This window comes from Oncorhynchus gorbuscha, unplaced genomic scaffold, assembly GCF_021184085.1.
Source record: "Oncorhynchus gorbuscha isolate QuinsamMale2020 ecotype Even-year unplaced genomic scaffold, OgorEven_v1.0 Un_scaffold_821, whole genome shotgun sequence".
Classification (NCBI taxonomy): domain Eukaryota; kingdom Metazoa; phylum Chordata; class Actinopteri; order Salmoniformes; family Salmonidae; genus Oncorhynchus; species Oncorhynchus gorbuscha.
Window position 1 is genome coordinate 142,501 of NW_025745824.1, and position 12,256 is coordinate 154,756.

The 12,256-nt window shown below is 45.4% G+C and overlaps 1 pseudogene; it reads left to right on the forward strand.

The window, feature by feature from the left end:
• LOC124020454 overlaps window positions 1–12,256 on the forward strand; it is a 76,410-nt pseudogene that overhangs the window by 26,382 nt on the left and 37,772 nt on the right.

Here is a 12,256-nt window from a genome sequence, read left to right on the forward strand (position 1 = left end):
GGAGACTCAGTCTGAGATACAGACCATATACCACTACCTGTTTATACCACTACCTGTTTACTATCATGGAGACTCTGTCTGAGATACAGACCATATACCACTACCTGTTTACTATCATGGAGACTCAGTCTTCCTCCCAAATGAAACACTAGTTCCTAAATAGTGCACTTATTTTGACCAGAGGCCTATTGACTCTTATTAAAACATGAGGTGTCTCTGTCCCCGTCCACCCACCCCCACTCTCTATTGGTTTCACCTAAGTTCATTTCCCTCTCTTCTTCTCCCTCCCTCCTCTCCTAAATCCATGTGTTTTAGATTGCCCCGTTACCTTGACAACTATCTCCCTGCCAGCTGTCGCCATGGACACAAAGGGTCCTTGATGATCCCCAAGGAATGGCTGGGAATTAGGTGTCCAGTACAAAGTCCTGACTAGAATTATATGTCCTGACAAACAGAAAGGAGGGAGGGAGGGAGGGAGGGAGGGAGGGAGGGAGAGAGGGAGAGAGGGAGAGAGGGAGAGAGGGAGAGAGGGAGAGAGGGAGAGAGGGAGAGAGGGAGAGAGAGAGAGAGAGGGAGAGAGGGAGAGAGGGAGAGAGAGAGAGAGAGAGAGAGAGAGAGAGAGAGAGAGAGAGACAGACAGACAGACAGACAGACAGACAGACAGACAGACAGACAGACAGACAGACAGACAGACAGACAGACAGACAGACAGACAGACAGACAGACAGACAGACAGACAGACAGACAGACAGACAGACAGACAGAGGGAAAACAATAAAATGAGTAAAACATGTTTGTGCAGATTCCTCTCAGCGTTGGCCAGTGATATTAAAGGGGCAATCTGGGATTCCAAACACAACAAGCTCATCACCTCGTCACCTGTTCTGGTACATCGCTGAGGGAACTGGATGTACCAATCCCTGATGGCTCCTTTAATGGTGTTTTAATAGAACTGAATTCCCTCTGAACAGAACAGGATCCTCAGACAGGATGCAGTCTCATGTTATCATTCCGTCATTATACTACAGTACAATGTGTTCATTCGTGTGTGTGTGTGTGTGTGTGTGTGTGTGTGTGTGTGTGTGTGTGTGTGTGTGTGTGTGTGTGTGTGTGTGTGTGTGTGTGTGTGTGTGTGTGTGTGTGTGTGTGTGTGTGTGTGTGTGTGTGTGTGTGTGTGTGTGTGTGTGTGACGGCAGAGACAAAAAAGGACCTGGACCATCAGGAGAAGATGTGTCTGTTCCTACAGAAGGACCTGTCATCAGGAGAAGATGTGTCTGTTCCTACAAAAGGACCTGTCATCAGGAGAAGATGTGTCTGTTCCTACAAAAGGACCTGTCATCAGGAGAAGATGTGTCTGTTCCTACAGAAGGACCTGTCATCAGGAGAAGATGTGTCTGTTCCTACAGAAGGACCTGTCATCAGGAGAAGATGTGTCTGTTCCTACAGAAGGACCTGTCATCAGGAGAAGATGTGTCTGTTCCTACAGAAGGACCTGTCATCAGGAGAAGATGTGTCTGTTCCTACAAAAGGACCTGTCATCAGGAGAAGATGTGTCTGTTCCTACAGAAGGACCTGTCATCAGGAGAAGATGTGTCTGTTCCTACAGAAGGACCTGTCATCAGGAGAAGATGTGTCTGTTCCTACAGAAGGACCTGTCATCAGGAGAAGATGTGTCTGTTCCTACAGAAGGACCTGTCATCAGGAGAAGATGTGTCTGTTCCTACAGAAGGACCTGTCATCAGGAGAAGATGTCTGTTCCTACAGAAGGACCTGTCATCAGGAGAAGATGTGTCTGTTCCTACAGAAGGACCTGTCATCAGGAGAAGATGTGTCTGTTCCTACAGAAGGACCTGTCATCAGGATAAGATGTGTCTGTTCCTACAGAAGGACCTGTCATCAGGAGAAGATGTGTCTGTTCCTACAGAAGGACCTGTCATCAGGATAAGATGTGTCTGTTCCTACAGAAGGACCTGGACCATCAGGATAAGATGTGTCTGTTCCTACAGAAGGACCTGGACCATCAGGAGAAGATGTGTCTGTTCCTATAGAAGGACCTGGACCATCAGGAGAAGATGTGTCTGTTCCTACAGAAGGACCTGGACCATCAGGAGAAGATGTGTCTGTTCCTACAGAAGGACCTGGACCATCAGGAGAAGATGTGTCTGTTCCTATAGAAGGACCTGGACCATCAGGAGAAGATGTGTCTGTTCCTACAGAAGGACCTGTCATCAGGAGAAGATGTGTCTGTTCCTACAGAAGGACCTGTCATCAGGAGAAGATGTGTCTGTTCCTACAGAAGGACCTGGACCATCAGGAGAAGATGTGTCTGTTCCTATAGAAGGACCTGGACCATCAGGAGAAGATGTGTCTGTTCCTACAGAAGAACATGGACCATCAGGAGAAGATGTGTCTGTTCCTACAGAAGGACCTGTCATCAGGAGAAGATGTGTCTGTTCCTATAGAAGGACCTGGACCATCAGGAGAAGATGTGTCTGTTCCTACTGAAGGGCCTGTCATCAGGAGAAGGAGAAGATGTGTCTGTTCCTACAGAAGGACCTGTCATCAGGAGAAGATGTGTCTGTTCCTACAGAAGGACCTGTCATCAGGAGAAGATGTGTCTGTTCCTACAGAAGGACCTGTCATCAGGAGAAGATGTGTCTGTTCCTACAGAAGGACCTGTCATCAGGATAAGATGTGTTTGTTCCTACAGAAGGACCCGGACCATCAGGAGAAGATGTGTCTGTTCCTACAGAAGGACCTGTCATCAGGAGAAGATGTGTCTGTTCCTATAGAAGGACCTGGACCATCAGGAGAAGATGTGTCTGTTCCTATAGAAGGACCTGGACCATCAGGAGAAGATGTGTCTGTTCCTACAGAAGGACCTGGACCATCAGGAGAAGATGTGTCTGTTCCTACAGAAGGACCTGTCATCAAGAGAAGATGTGTCTGTTCCCACAGAAGGACCTGTCATCAGGAGAAGATGTGTCTGTTCCTACAGAAGGACCTGGACCTGTCATCAGGAGAAGATGTGTCTGTTCCTACAGAAGGACCTGTCATCAGGAGAAGATGTGTCTGTTCCTACAGAAGGACCTGTCATCAGGAGAAGATGTGTCTATTCCTACAGAAGGACCTGTCATCAGGAGAAGATGTGTCTGTTCCTACAGAAGGACCTGTCATCAGGAGAAGATGTGTCTGTTCCTACAGAAGGACCTGGACCACCAGGAGAAGATGTGTCTGTTCCTACAGAAGGACCTGTCATCAGGAGAAGATGTGTCTGTTCCTATAGAAGGACCTGGACCATCAGGAGAAGATGTGTCTGTTCCTACTGAAGGGCCTGTCATCAGGAGAAGGAGAAGATGTGTCTGTTCCTACAGAAGGACCTGTCATCAGGAGAAGATGTGTCTGTTCCTACAGAAGGACCTGTCATCAGGAGAAGATGTGTCTGTTCCTACAGAAGGACCTGTCATCAGGAGAAGATGTGTCTGTTCCTACAGAAGGACCTGTCATCAGGATAAGATGTGTCTGTTCCTACAGAAGGACCTGGACCATCAGGAGAAGATGTGTCTGTTCCTATAGAAGGACCTGGACCATCAGGAGAAGATGTGTCTGTTCCTACAGAAGGACCTGGACCATCAGGAGAAGATGTGTCTGTTCCTACAGAAGGACCTGGACCATCAGGAGAAGATGTGTCTGTTCCTATAGAAGGACCTGGACCTGTCATCAGGAGAAGATGTGTCTGTTCCTACAGAAGGACCTGTCATCAGGAGAAGATGTGTCTGTTCCTACAGAAGGACCTGTCATCAGGAGAAGATGTGTCTGTTCCTACAGAAGGACCTGGACCATCAGGAGAAGATGTGTCTGTTCCTATAGAAGGACCTGGACCATCAGGAGAAGATGTGTCTGTTCCTACAGAAGGGCCTGTCATCAGGAGAAGATGTGTCTGTTCCTACAGAAGGACCTGGACCTGTCATCAGGAGAAGATGTGTCTGTTCCTACAGAAGGACCTGTCATCAGGAGAAGAGGTGTCTGTTCCTACAGAAGGACCTGTCATCAGGAGAAGATGTGTCTGTTCCTACAGAAGGACCTGTCATCAGGAGAAGATGTGTCTGTTCCTATAGAAGGACCTGGACCATCAGGAGAAGATGTGTCTGTTCCTACTGAAGGACCTGGACCATCAGGAGAAGATGTGTCTGTTCCTACAGAAGGACCTGTCACCAGGAGAAGATGTGTCTGTTCCTACAGAAGGACCTGTCATCAGGAGAAGATGTGTCTGTTCCTACAGAAGGACCTGTCACCAGGAGAAGATGTGTCTGTTCCTACAGAAGGACCTGGACCTGTCATCAGGAGAAGATGTGTCTGTTCCTACAGAAGGACCTGGACCATCAGGAGAAGATGTGTCTGTTCCTACAGAAGGACCTGTCATCAGGAGAAGATGTGTCTGTTCCTATAGAAGGACCTGGACCATCAGGAGAAGATGTGTCTGTTCCTACAGAATTAGAGATATTCTACATCAGCAGCATAGTGGCTAAGTCCCATTTCATAATAAGGGGGGGGGTGCTTATATTTGTCCACATTTAAAATGTGTTTTTTTGCATGTCTCAACTCCCCCCTCTGCCAGGACCAGCCGTTGTCAACGGTGACCCTGGAGCAATTAGGGTTAAGTGCAGTCGTGCAAAGTCATTCAGTAAAACAATTTTAAAGTACTACAAAGCGATTCAGTAAAACTATTTTAAAGTACTACAAAGTCATTCAGTAAAACTATTTTAAAGTACTACAAAGTCATTCAGTAAAACTATTTTAAAGTACTACAAAGTCATTCAGTAAAGCTATTTTAAAGTACTACAAAGTCATTCAGTAAAACTATTTTAAAGTACTACAAAGCGATTCAGTAAAACTATTTTAAAGTACTACAATGTCATTCAGTAAAACAATTTTAAAGTACTACAATGTCATTCAGTAAAACAATTTTAAAGTACTACAAAGTCATTCAGTAAAACTATTTTAAAGTACTACAAAGTCATTCAGTAAAACTATTTTAAAGTACTACAAAGTCATTCAGTAAAACTATTTTAAAGTACTACAAAGTCATTCAGTAAAACTATTTTAAAGTACTACAAAGTCATTCAGTAAAACTATTTTAAAGTACTACAAAGTCATTCAGTAAAACTATTTTAAAGTACTACAAAGTCATTCAGTAAAACTATTTTAAAGTACTACAAAGTCATTCAGTAAAACTATTTTAAAGTACTACAAAGTAATTCAGTAAAACTATTTTAAAGTACTACAAAGTCATTCAGTAAAACTATTTTAAAGTACTACAAAGTCATTCAGTAAAACTATTTTAAAGTACTACAAAGTCATTCAGTAAAACTATTTTAAAGTACTACAAAGTCATTCAGTAAAACTATTTTAAAGTACTACAAAGTCATTCAGTAAAACTATTTTAAAGTACTACAAAGTCATTCAGTAAAACTATTTTAAAGTACTACAAAGTCATTCAGTAAAACTATTTTAAAGTACTACAAAGTCATTCAGTAAAACTATTTTAAAGTACTACAAAGTCATTCAGTAAAACTATTTTAAAGTACTACAATGTCATTCAGTAAAACTATTTTAAAGTTACTACAAAGTCATTCAGTAAAACTATTTTAAAGTACTACAAAGTCATTCAGTAAAACTATTTTAAAGTACTACAAAGTCATTCAGTAAAACTATTTTAAAGTACTACAAAGTCATTCAGTAAAACTATTTTAAAGTACTACAAAGTCATTCAGTAAAACTATTTTAAAGTTACTACAAAGTCATTCAGTAAAACTATTTTAAAGTACTACAAAGTCATTCAGTAAAACAATTTTAAAGTACTACAATGTCATTCAGGAAAACTATTTTAAAGTATTACAAAGACATTCAGTAAAACTATTTTAAAGTACTACAAAGTCATTCAGTAAAACTATTTTAAAGTACTACAAAGTCATTCAGTAAAACTATTTTAAAGTACTACAAAGCGATTCAGTAAAACTATTTTAAAGTACTACAAAGTCATTCAGTAAAACTATTTTAAAGTTACTACAAAGTCATTCAGTAAAACTATTTTAAAGTACTACAATGTCATTCAGTAAAACTATTTTAAAGTACTACAAAGTCATTCAGTAAAACTATTTTAAAGTACTACAATGTCATTCAGGAAAACTATTTTAAAGTATTACAAAGACATTCAGTAAAACTATTTTAAAAGTACTACTTGTCAGCCCTCAAGTCTTCAAGATATGTCACTTTCTAAATACAGAAATCATCCCCGAAGATGCTGCGTTTTGATTTTGTTTCTATTTTTGATAAAGCACTTTGCACCTTAAGTATATTTAAAACCAAATACTTTTACTCAAATATAACTTTACTTAAGTCATTTTCTATTAAGGTATCTTTACTTTTTCTCATGTATGCACAAGGGCACATTGACAGATTTTTCTTCTTGTTGGCTCGAGGACTCGAGCTCGTGACCTTTGGGTTCCTGGCCCCACGCGCTGACCGCTAGGCGAGCTCGTGACCTTTGGGTTCCTGGCACCACGCGCTGATCGCTAGGCGAGCTCGTGACCTTTGGGTTCCTGGCCCCACGCGCTGATCGCTAGGCGAGCTCGTGACCTTTGGGTTCCTGGCCCCACGCGCTGATCGCTAGGCGAGCTCGTGACCTTTGGGTTCCTGGCCCCACGCGCTGATCGCTAGGCGAGCTCGTGACCTTTGGGTTCCTGGCCCCACGCGCTGATCGCTAGGCGAGCTCGTGACCTTTGGGTTCCTGGCCCCACGCGCTGACCGCTAGGCGAGCTCGTGACCTTTGGGTTCCTGACCCCACGTGCTGACCGCTAGGCGAGCTCGTGACCTTTGGTTTCCTGACCCCACGCGCTGACCGCTAGGCTCCCTGCCACCCCTTTGAGATGCAGACAGCTGTGTTTACAGAAGTATCACTATCGCCATGGAAACAATCAGTTCATCATGCCAGAAAGTCGTTAACACACACACACACACATACACACACACACACACACACACACACACACACACACACACACACACACACACACACACACACACACACACACACACACACACACACACACACACACACACACACACACACACACACACACACACACACACACACAGTAGTTATGATGATGATGATGTCGTTGTTGTATAGCTGTCTGATTTCCCCAGTTGAAGGATAAGGAACATTTCAACCACATTAAAGCCAATGACACGTGTTTCTGGTCCTTCACGTGGACCCAGAGGAGCTCCAGCCCCTGAGTTGGCAGGTACCACCAACATGTGGGAGATAAGGGCTTCTGACCCCTTTTGTGACTGATGCAAATTCATCAGGTGCCCCTCCTAATCAGAACATTACAGAGCATTTATGTTGAAACAAATTAAACAAAACAATTAGAGAATACAAGAAGTATTGAGTTGAAAAATTGATAATTGTGGATACTAATATCTCTGTGAGCCTCCCAGGCCCATGTTGCCCAGGGTTAAGAACAGAATACTGTGGATACTAATATCTCTGTGAGCCTCCCAGGCCCATGTTACCCAGGGTTAAGAACAGAATACTGTGGATACTAATATCTCTGTGAGCCTCCCGGGACCATGTTGCCCAGGGTTAAGAACAGAATACTGTAGATACTAATATCTCTGTGAGCCTCCCAGGCCCATGTTGCCCAGGGTTAAGAACAGACTACTGTGGATACTAATATCTCTGTGAGCCTCCCAGGCCCATGTTGCCCAGGGTTAAGAACAGACTACTGTGGATACTAATATCTCTGTGAGCCTCCCAGGCCCATGTTGCCCAGGGTTAAGAACAGAATACTGTGGATACTAATATCTCTGTGAGCCTCCCAGGCCCATGTTGCCCAGGGTTAAGAACAGAATACTGTGGATACTAATATCTCTGTGAGCCTCCCGGGCCCATGTTGCCCAGGGTTAAGAACAGAATACTGTGGATACTAATATCTCTGTGAGCCTCCCGGGCCCATGTTGCCCAGGGTTAAGAACAGAATACTGTGGATACTAATATCTCTGTGAGCCTCCCGGGCCCATGTTGCCCAGGGTTAAGAACAGACTACTGTGGATACTAATATCTCTGTGAGCCTCCCAGGCCCATGTTGCCCAGGGTTAAGAACAGAATACTGTGGATACTAATATCTCTGACCGCTCTCCCTCTCCCTCTGTTTCTCTCTCCCTCTCTCCCAGGCCCATGTTGCCCAGGGTTAAGAACAGAATCTTGTAAATTAATAATATTGCATTGGCCTGCATTCTATTACACTCTAAACTTATTTCACGGATCCCTTGGCCAATAAGAGTTTAATCTGTTGTTGTTAGTAATATTCATAAACAAATGTAAATGTATTATTTGGGGGGAGATTTGGCCATGGACAAACTGTAGGAGATCGAGGTTTAAGTGTTTCTCTCTGTCTCCCTCTCTCCCTCTCCCTCTGTTTCTCTCTCTCTCCCTCTCTCTCTCCCTCTTTCTCTCTGGCTCTCCCTGTCTTTCTCTCTGTCTCCCTCTCTCCCTTCTCCCTCTCTTTCTCTCTCTCTCTCTCTCCCTCTCTCTCTCTCTCTATCTCTGTCTCTCTCTCCCTCTGTTTCTCTCTCTCTCTCCCTCTGTCTCTCTCTCTCCCCCTGTTTCTCTCTCTCTCTCTCTCTCTCTCTCTCTCTCTCTCTCTCTCTCTCTCTCTCTCTCTCTCTCTCTCACTCTGTTTCTCTCTCCCTCTGTTTCTCTCTCTCTCCCTCTCTCCCTCTCTCTCTCTCTCCCTCTGTTTCTCTCTCTCTCCCTCTGTTTCTCTCTCTCTCTCCTCTGTTTCTCTCTCTCTCTCCCTCTGTTTCTCTCTCCCTCTCTCTCTCTCTCCCTCTGTTTCTCTCTCTCTCCCCCTGTTTCTCTCTCTCTCTCCATCTCAGAGTGAACGAGTGTGTGGATGAGAAGGACACTGATACCGGGGTCACTCATGTTGACTCCATGGTAATACCTCAGGACAGTATTCGGACCCAGAGACGTTCCAGCTCAGAGATGTCCCGATCCACCTTCAGCCTGGTCCGACAACTCTCCAGTAAGAACAACTGATCAAATGAATCACTGAATCAAACACTGAACCAATTAGCCACTTAACTACTGAATCAAATACTGAACCACTGACTCTCTGAATCAAACACTGAACCAATTAACCACTTAAGAGCGTCTGCTAAATGACTTAAATGTAAATGTAAATGTAAACTACTGAATCAAATACTGAACCACTGAACCAATGAATTATTGAATCAAATACTGAATCACTGAACCAATGAATTATTGAATTAAATACTGAATCACTGAACCAATTAACAACTAAACTACTGAATTAAACACTGAATCACTGAACCGAGGAATTAGTGAATTAAATACTGAATCACTGGACCAATGAATTATTGAATTAAATACTGAATCACTGGACCAATGAATTATTGAATTAAATACTGAATCACTGAACCAATGAATTATTGAATAAAATACTGAATCACTGAATCAACCAATTAACTACTAAGAACCACTGAATCAAAAAAAAAAAAGTTTAATTTCTTCCTTCCTCTCTCCCTCTCGTTTCTCCTTGATCTATATTCTCCTGTATCCCCCCCTCCCAGGTCTAGACGCCCGCAGGCCCAGCTCACCGCTGGTTGATGTGAAACCCATTGAGTTCTGGGCCATGGGCCCCAGGAAGGAGGTGATCCAGCCGCTACGTCGACCCCAGCCCCCTCCGGACGACTACTTCAGGAAGTTGGAGCCACGCCTCTACTCTCTGGACTCATCCGGAGACGACGTGGACTCGCTAACGGACGAGGAGATTCTGCTACGATACCAACTGGGCATGCTCCACTTCAGCACACAGTAATGTCTTGTCTTCTATACGTTGTGTTATATCTTTTATGTTTCACAATCAGAATTATAGTAATCAGCTGCTTTCCTAGAAGCAGCATGTACACTTCCCCAGGTCTAGAAATAAATACAGGAAAATAAGAAAAACACTTTTATTTTTTTTGTGTCCCTCTGATCATCCCAATCTCCTCCTCTCTCTCTATCTCCCTCTCTCTCTCTCTCTCTCTCTCTCTCTCTCTCTCCCCCCCTCTCTCTCTCCCTCTCTCTCTCTGTCTCTCCCTCTCACTCATCACCCCCCTCTCTCCCTCCCTTCCTCCCATCCCCCTCCTCTCCTCTCAGGTATGACCTAATCAACGGCCACCTGGGCGTTAGGGTCATTGAGGCTCGCGACCTGCCCCCACCTCTGACCTGTGATGGTGCCCGCCAGGACATGGCCCACTCCAACCCATACGTCAAGATCAGCCTGCTGCCGGACCACAAGAACTCCCGGCAGGTAGCTTAGCGGTTAGAGAAGCGGTCCTGCAACTGGAGGGTTGCTGGTTTGAATGCCAGCTCTGACTGGAAAAAATGTAGTGTGGAGTGAGCTGTCAACTGGAGGGTTGCTGGTTTGAATCCCAGCTCTGACTGGAAAAATGTAGTGTGGAGTGAGCTATCAACTGGAGGGTTGCTGGTTTGAATCCCAGCTCTGACTGGAAAATGTCATGTTTGTCATTTATTGTCATGTCTTGTCCCTGTGCTCCCCATGCTATTCGTTTCCCTCTGCTGGTCTTGTTTGGTTCTTTCCCTCCTTCTATCCCTCTCTCTCCCCCTCCCTCTCTCACTCTCTCGCTCTCTCTTCTCTCTGTCGTTCCGTTCCTGCTCCCAGCTGTTCCTATTCCCCTAATCATCACTTAGTCTTCCCACACCTGTTCCCGATCCTTTCCCCCTGATTAGAGTCCCTATTTATTCCTTTGTGATCCGTTCCTGTCCCGTCGGTTCCTTGTATTGTATTCACCATGCTGTGATTGCGTTTCGCCCTGTCCTGTCGTGTTTTTGCCGTGATTGTGTATCACCCTGTCCTGTCGTGTTTTGTGCCTTCATCAGATGCTGCGTGTGAGCAGGTGTCTCAGTCGACTACGGCCTGCGCCTACCCGAAGCGACCTGCAGTCTGTGGCCGCTTCTCCAGTTGTTTCCCCTCTACAAGTCTAGAGGATTTCTGTTATTCCGTTTTGGACTTTAATAAACTCTGTTTCTGTTAAGTCGCTTTTGGGTCCTCTTTCACCTGCATGACAGAAGGAACCGACCAAGGAATGGACCCAGCGACTACAGACGCTCGTTACACTGCCGTCAGGATCCAAGGAGCCATGCTCGGCAGACACGAGCAGGAATTGTCTGCTGCTCGCCATGCCGTGGAGAACCTGGCCGCTCAGGTTTCCGACCTCTCTGGACAGTTCCAGAGTCTACGTCTCGTGCCACCTGTTACTTCCTGGCCTGCCGAGCCTCCAGAACCTAGGGTTAATAACCCACCTTGCTACTCCGGGCAGCCCACTGAGTGCCGCTCCTTTCTCACGCAGTGTGAGATTGTGTTCTCTCTCCAACCCAACACATACTCTAGAGAGAGAGCTCGGGTTGCTTACGTCATCTCACTCCTTACTGGCCGGGCTCGAGAATGGGGCACAGCTATCTGGGAGGCAAGGGCTGATTGCTCTAACGAATTCCAGAACTTTAAAGAGGAGATGATTCGGGTTTTTGACCGTTCAGTTTTTGGTGGGGAGGCTTCTAGGGCCCTGGCTTCCTTATGCCAAGGTGAACGGTCCATAACGGATTATTCCATTGAGTTTCGCACTCTTGCTGCCTCTAGTGAGTGGAACGAGCCGGCGCTGCTCGCTCGTTTTCTGGAGGGACTCCACGCAGTGGTTAAGGATGAGATTCTCTCCCGGGAGGTTCCTTCAGATGTGGACTCTTTGATTGCTCTCGCCATCCGCATAGAACGACGGGTAGATCTTCGTCACCGGGCTCGTGGAGGAGAGCTCGCATCAACGGTGTTTCCCTGCTCCGCATCGCAACCATCTCCCTCCTCTGGCTTTGAGACTGAGCCCATGCAGCTGGGAGGGATTCGCATCTCGAATAAGGAGAGGGAACGGAGGATCACCAACCGCCTGTGCCTCTATTGCGGAGTTGCTGGACATTTTGTTAATTCATGTCCAGTAAGAGGCCAGAGCCCATCAGTAAGCGGAGGGCTACTGGTGAGCGCTACTACTCAGGTCCCTTCATCTAGATCTTGTACTACTATGTCGGTCCATCTACGCTGGACCGGTTCGGGTGCTACATGCAGTGCTTTGATTGACTCTGGGGCTGAGGGTTGTTTCATGGACGAAGCATGGG